Here is a 6,932-nt window from a genome sequence, read left to right as displayed (position 1 = left end):
CACCTGCGAGCGGCAGAAAGGGGCTGTTAGTGCCTTCCGCCGCCCCGGGCGGGGGGACGGGACGGGACGGGACGGGACGGGACGGGCTTCTCGGGGCGCTTCGCTCCAGGCACGTTCTTCTTTCGAGAGCGGGGAACTCACCCGGGGACTTTCAGGCTACAGCTGGGGCCGGGTGACGCACGCGGAGCGCACGGGCCGCCCGCGGCAGAAAGCAACCAGCGCCTCCTCCTCCTCTCTGCTCCGCTTTCGCTGCTGCCCCCCGGCAAGGACGCGCCTGTGCATCGCTGCTGCGAAGGCGCTAAGAGGTCTGACTGAAGATAGTGAGTATTTTACAGCAGACGCCCGTTTCCCCTCGGCGCAGGTCGCCGTGAGCCCAGCAGCGGGAGCGCTGGGGCGGCCGGCCGCGGGGCGCCCCGCGTCCCCCACGGCGGCCCGCGCCCGGGGTGGCCACGGCCGCGTGGAGCAGGGCGAGAACCTCGCCAGAGCCGGAAGCCGCTGCTCCTYGTGGACTTCCTCCAAAGTTTCTTAGCCTTTTCTAAAACATTATTATTTTACGTCTTAGTATATTATCTTCACGTTCCTAGTGGTTGGACGTTACAAGCAGGAAAACGCACCAGCAAGACTCTGCACTTCCCACTGACCCTGCGGCAGACCTCAGCCTATGAAAAAGTTATTTATTTTGATGCCAAMGAGGACAAGCCTCTCCACTTAGAGTCAGCCACACCACGGATGCTTGCGCCATGCAACAAAACTTATTTCAGGACTGGAGTCCAGAGCCGTTTCACCCCGGCTGCATCTGCCAGGGGTATAAGCGCATCGCTTGGACCCGCAGGCAACTCAAGCAGAGCATTCATGTTGCTGGGCGTTTTCAGGCACACGCTGCGTCAGGGCAGTAGGAAAAAAGTAGCAGAACTGGCAGCAGCTGCTTCAGCACCAACCTCCGAACCTGCGAGCCTCTGAGCATTAAAAATTCACCGTCGCCAGCATCATCTGGCACGTGCGTCGCCTGCCTCCGCCCGCTCCCCAGACTGCGGCACTAGCCGCAGAGGCGCACGCTACAGAGCTGAGCGGAGACCAGAACGCGGCTCCGAACACGGTGGGGATCCTGGGGGGGGGGAGTCACTTCCCCAGGAAACTGCAGAAAAAGGCTGGCGAAATCTGCCGCACAGGAGCAGGGAGTGATTTGGTCAGGACTACATATATTGACAAGCCAGTTCAGGAGAAGCCACAAGACCAGGAGACTGGGAAAAATTTAGGAACCTCTTCAAAACACCCCGCAAAACTGCTAAGTTTAGAAAGGCTGCTTACCTGCCTGAAACGGGCTGGAGTTTAAGAAATGCTGACGCTGGAACTGAGCAGCGTTCCAGTACCGGGCTCGCTTTTGCCCTGTGCAAGAGATGCTGTTTTCCAGACCCCGTCCGATACTCCGCAAGGTCCTGTGTTGTGGGGTTGCGTCCGAGGCGGTGGTGCGAGTGTCGCGCGTGGCACAGTTGCTGTCTGCCAGGATCTACTGCGTCTGTCTGGCTGCTGCTCTCCAGGGCAGTTTCCAACACCGTGGAGGTGGCCTGACATCTTTGGCCCTGACCCTCAAAGGCATCTAAATAAGTAACATCTGACCAACAGATCTTTGAAGGACCCTAGACATGCTTCACTGGATGTTTCTTTTCTCAGTTACAATTCTTTTTTTTGCAGATAACTGGTTTTAAGACCATTTAATGTAGACTATGATGATTTTCTTTCAACCTAGCATGTCATACTCTATCTAAAGCAAATGTTTGAGTGATTTCRCAGGGTTGGCTGAAAATGGTAACTCAACAAACATTTAATGCGTGTTAGAAATGACCTTTTCTTCCATGAAAGCATGCCGAGTGGCATTATTCAGGCTATCGCTACCAAAACCAGCCCCAAACCACCGGTTGCTTCCATTCCAGTTTGGAAGGAACATCCCATCAGCCCACTGTTGCCTCCTGATCTTCTCTGTGTAGTTTGGAACTCTGCAAGAGTTTCAAGATATACTAAAAATCAATATTACTGGCTCCTGGAGCTCCTCAGATGGTTTTTCCTGTTACTTCGGCATGTCCACTAATTACTTCTGCAGATTTAAAGTGTTTTACAACAAGCAGCTGCCGTTTTATGTCCTATTGAACAACTGCATAGGATATTTTTCATTACTACAGTAAGATATAAATAAATCTTTGGCCTTGTTTTTGAGTTAAGTGAACTGCTTTTCTATTATTTTTATGCTATTGTCCCTGTCAAGTATTGTAACTGTACCRCTCTCCAGAGGATGTTTGTTCTTGGGTATATTCAGTGTGTATTRTCCTTACCATAATGGCTATAGATTTTCTACTTACCTCCTCCCTTACCAGTGGCCAACAGTGACAGTAAATTGATAGTTAAGGAATAGTGTCAGCTTTTGCATTTTTCTGGTTTTGTTCTTCTGATCTATGGAGGACGGGATTGCAAGAGCACACAGCGGGGAGTCATTACTGCTACAGTCAGATACAGTTTGAGAAGGGACTGCACGGACGGGTGAGAAGGTAGGTAGAAATCAGAAACAGAAGAGCTTCCAGCAGCCCAAAGCACCTTGGTGACMGGTACTGACACAAGCCTAGGGCAGGCTGCGAGCTGAAAGAAGTCCAGGACTGCAAGGGAAGAAATGAAAATTTCTGTTCCTCCTGGGTACAGTACAGCCAAGAAGGGCTTTTGCGTACTTGAGGAGAAGCAGASTCGTAGTGACATACCAGCCGCTACCTCCCTAAATGAACAAGCTGGTAAACTCTTGAATTTTGGCTTGTTGTACAATTGGAAAGTAGCRACGTGAGACTACCTGCACTTCTTGGATTTAGTAATGAAGCTGAAGTAGTAAAATCTAGAAAGAAAGAGCATAGTATAAACCTTGAAAAGTTTCCCTCAAAAAGGGGAGAGCAAAGGCTACACAAAACCCTTCATATTTGAAACATATCATGAGGCTTACCCTTCTCTGCTGAAACTGCACTAGCACCGGTTTGCTTGGGCAAGTCAGTGATGCCACTGTAAACACAAAACAGGCAAATACAATGACTATAAGCACAAGGAACCTGCCACCTTGTAAGGGGGCAAGAGAGCATGAAAAATATACCAAAGTGTTGAGGTTGCTGTGTGGAGGCCTGGCCTCTTCTATCAAAAATGATCATCGATTTGTCTAGAACAGGATCTGGAAGAATTTTTTTTTTTAATGAAAAAAATTTTTGCTTCCACACAAAATGACTTTTCTTTGACATTAAAGGAAAATACTGCACCTTTTGCATCAACATGTTTTTAGCTATTAGAAAGTGACCTGAAACCACCAGCTCTACTCATTAAAACACAGACTATCAGTCTGCTATTTGCTATGGCTAGATGTGACAGTTTCTATCTGAATCTCAGAAGACACACGTAAAAGCACTGAAATGATGCCATTTCACAGCTAACAGGTCAATGACCATAGCAAACTTAGCTCCAGCGTGTTGTTGGTATTAAGATCATAATGCTTTAGAGAAAATTTTTAGCATCAAAACCTGGATTTGTAAACTAAAACGGAATAACTTTGTTTCCAGTCTTTCCCATCCACACATAGATTACGCTTTACTTGGTTTAGAGTTCTACCTCATCTAGCAACTTTTCCCTTTAACCAGACTGAATTTTCCTATATACAAGAAATTACACTGCAGACGTGCACATTTTGTGAAGATGCATCAAAGGGAGCATTGCATTGGCACACACATGTAATGCTGGCACATAGGACACTTAAAACGCACGTGCTCTGGTTTGTACATAATCCCATACCCAAAACTGCTGCCTGAATCTCTTGAAAAAGTCAACTTGTGCTAATGCAAGAGAAGGGACGGGGGCAGGGTTACTTGAGATTCACTGCAAACACTAACAAATCCTTCAACGTCACCTACATGGATTACATACGTGCAATGATTTCTCTCACAATGTTTAACATGAAATACTTGCTAGCAATTTTAAATCAACATCAAAGAAAGAGCCTAAATTTTCTGAAGAGGAAGTGAGTCCTTTAACAAAGTTGTGTGTGACGAATTTTGCCCAAAACACCCATCTCTAACAGCTTAACCAAAGGATACTCTGTGCCACAGACTGAAGCTTCGCGCAAACTGTTTAATTCCGGCACAGAAAAAATACAGCTTTTACATGAACTTAAGAAAAGTGAGCCAAAGTCCAGGTAAGATTCATATCGACTGCTTCATCTATCTCACTGCTTAAATCCCGCCATACGCACTTAGGTCAGGAACCAACGATGGGTTTTTGGTGATTCCATGTCAAGAGTCGGGCACTCTCCAAAGCCAGATCGTGGCTTCGGTTCTCCAAGTGCTGTTCAGCACGACAGAGGGCAAGATCGAGGTCAGTGTATATTCAGGCACTCTTGGTAGACTATTAACAGAGGGAAAACAGGTAGAGTGGATCATCACGTGGAAGTTACAGAAAATAAATAGCTGTTGCTCTACACTAGCAATGTATAGAAGTTACCTTTACACAAAAAGGAACTGTTGGAGCCACAGGGCCCAGCAGGAGGAAGTCAGATGATTTCTCTTCATTTACAATATTCTTTATTTTCTTCTAAGGAGCAATGCRAGGGCAACACAAACTCAACAAAATCCACGTTGTTTATACCCGAGCTCCTTCCACAATGTGGATAAAGACAAAAAGCAGCTACTGACTCTGCTCCCCACCCTTCGCTGCTAGCGATCGGTAGCACACTGAACTGCTGGAAGCATTGGTGCAAAATGACGGGATTTGAAAGGTTTGTGAAACAAAGCCAGTGTTTTAGCACCTCGTTCTGATGTTTGCAGCGTTCGTACCTCTGTCCGGGAACAAGCCTGCTGCACACCTTCCTTTTACACTCCTTTCTTCTGCTGGGCCACTAGTTCAGCTGCATTATTGCTAGACCACCTGTTTTCAGGAATGATTTTTTGGAAGAAGCAAACACTTTAGCAGTCTCTGAGTGCAGATGCTCAGCACCCCTTAGGATCAGACCCTCCAAAGTTGTGATTTTTATTTATTGTTTTAAGAGCGTGCACTGGTTACGTGCGCCGCGGGCTTCACCTCGGCCCATTGCAATTTGGAGAACGGCATCAAGCAGCGCTGAATAAAGCCCCCGAGACGCACAGCGTTAACTCAGCGCGCTGGCATCTCAGTGCTCTGCGGGTTATTTATTTTTGAAAAATATGATATTGTCAACAGCTCGGTGAAGTTGTCTCCAGACTGTTATGTCTCCTTCTCAAGTTTCTTTCATTTTTAAGAGCTTAACTTCTAGGCTTCTGGCGTGAAGAAAGAACCTAAAATGGTTTAAGAAAAGGCAGCATAAACAAGGGAGTGAGCTACACACAGCACTGGAGAGAAGCACAAATATTTCCTCACACTATATGATCAATGCAAATGTCTAGCTGCAAAAACATTGTGATAAGGAGCTCCACCGTGTTCAACTCTTTTCATCACGAGATTAAGGAGGTCCCAGAAGAACTAAATACCCTCAAGGGGGGAAAAAATATCTAAAAAAGCTGACATTTTTCAAAGAGGGTCTTTCATAAACAGAAATGAAGTTCTATAATAAGAGTTAAGTTAAGCCATGGCAATAAAGAGGGCAACTATAGACACAAGGGCTAGTAAAAACCTTAACTTGGACTAGGATTGACAGCATCAGTCACTGTTCATCTACATTTTTTTAAAATCATAGATGATATTTTTTCCTAAGTAAAGACTTGCATTGGAGAAGTTTCAAAGTGAGTTTTCTCATAGAAATGAAGTTAATAGAAACATTTAACAAGATGTAAATGCTCTCCTAATCTTGAGTTACCAGAATTAGAGCCTGTAATTACCAAAATCTCCTTTCATAGTGTTGGGTTCACACATCAAGCACTAATTAGCATGGAAGGTATCAGCGCTTTCTAAGACATGATCACTTAATTTTCAGCAGATTCAGAGAAAAAATAATTTCACCTTATTCATCCCTTCAAATAAGAAAATGAAAAAAAAACAGAAAAAATACTTCAAGAGACCAAGAGAAAACAAATTTTGAGCTCAAAGACAAGATACTGCTGAAAATAAAAGCTAGACAAAATACTAAGTGAGGGAGCTAAGAGAGGGTAAATGATGTGAAAGGCATCGCAAAGAAAGGCACAGAATTCAACTCGAATTCTTTACAGTAGCTGCCGGCTATTAATAACTCTGCCCATCTGGAGAAAAGACTCAACTTTTTATGATAACTTAGAGTCTCTTCTAAAAAGAGTCTTCTGTAGGAAGGAGTTGCATCTTAATGAGCCCTTCCCATTGATGCACTCTGCGCAGCTGCTCACAGCAGTAAGCTTCAGTCCAAAAATTAAAACWCTTCTATCGACAACTTAAATCAAACATTTTCCTTTGATCAATATAATTGTGMAATCCTATTTTGACATGAATTTTAGTAGTATTTTCTGCAATATTAAACTAATTTGATACGTAAGATAAYTGCAGAACAGCCATGATTCCAGTATAAGCTTTTTTATTTAAGAGGATGGAATATTATATTCTTGTTTCTTAGATCTTTACTRTTCCAGATAGTTACAGATCATTCATTATGGTAAGACCTTCAAAAATATTTAACTATTTATTTAAAGATGCTCATGGAGCTAATTTTACGTTTTTCACCTAATTCTCTAATGTCACCATCTTGGAAGAGAATCCATGAAAACCTTTGATTAGGGAATACTATTTGAATAAATACAGGAAAGAAAAGCTGCAGTCCCAAACATCGTACAGACACCACTGTTTTAACATACCTCAGGCGCATTCTGCTTGCTGCTTCTGCCCTGACCTCCCGATTGCCACTTGCATTTGTACAAGCCATTTTCACAACAACGTTACACATATGCTACAGAAAAGAATGGGCAACCAAACATCTACTTTTAGAC

General features: G+C 44.4%; 1 long non-coding RNA gene across 1 annotated transcript; it reads left to right on the top strand.

Annotated features, from left to right (window-relative positions):
* The first annotated feature begins 26 nt into the window (after window positions 1-26).
* On the top strand, window positions 27-2,211 carry LOC146595375 (uncharacterized). The gene is made up of 2 exons (XR_014895942.1): window positions 27-320; window positions 585-2,211. It is a non-coding gene; the product is annotated as an uncharacterized LOC146595375 (long non-coding RNA).
* Window positions 2,212-6,932: the final 4,721 nt, after the last annotated feature.

The sequence above is a fragment of the Rhea americana genome, unplaced genomic scaffold, assembly GCF_003343005.1.
Source record: "Rhea americana isolate MKP2758 unplaced genomic scaffold, rheAme1 scaffold_227, whole genome shotgun sequence".
In the NCBI taxonomy this organism is placed as follows: domain Eukaryota; kingdom Metazoa; phylum Chordata; class Aves; order Rheiformes; family Rheidae; genus Rhea; species Rhea americana.
Note: the sequence above shows the minus strand (reverse complement) of the source record. Positions and strands in the feature narration are given on the sequence as shown.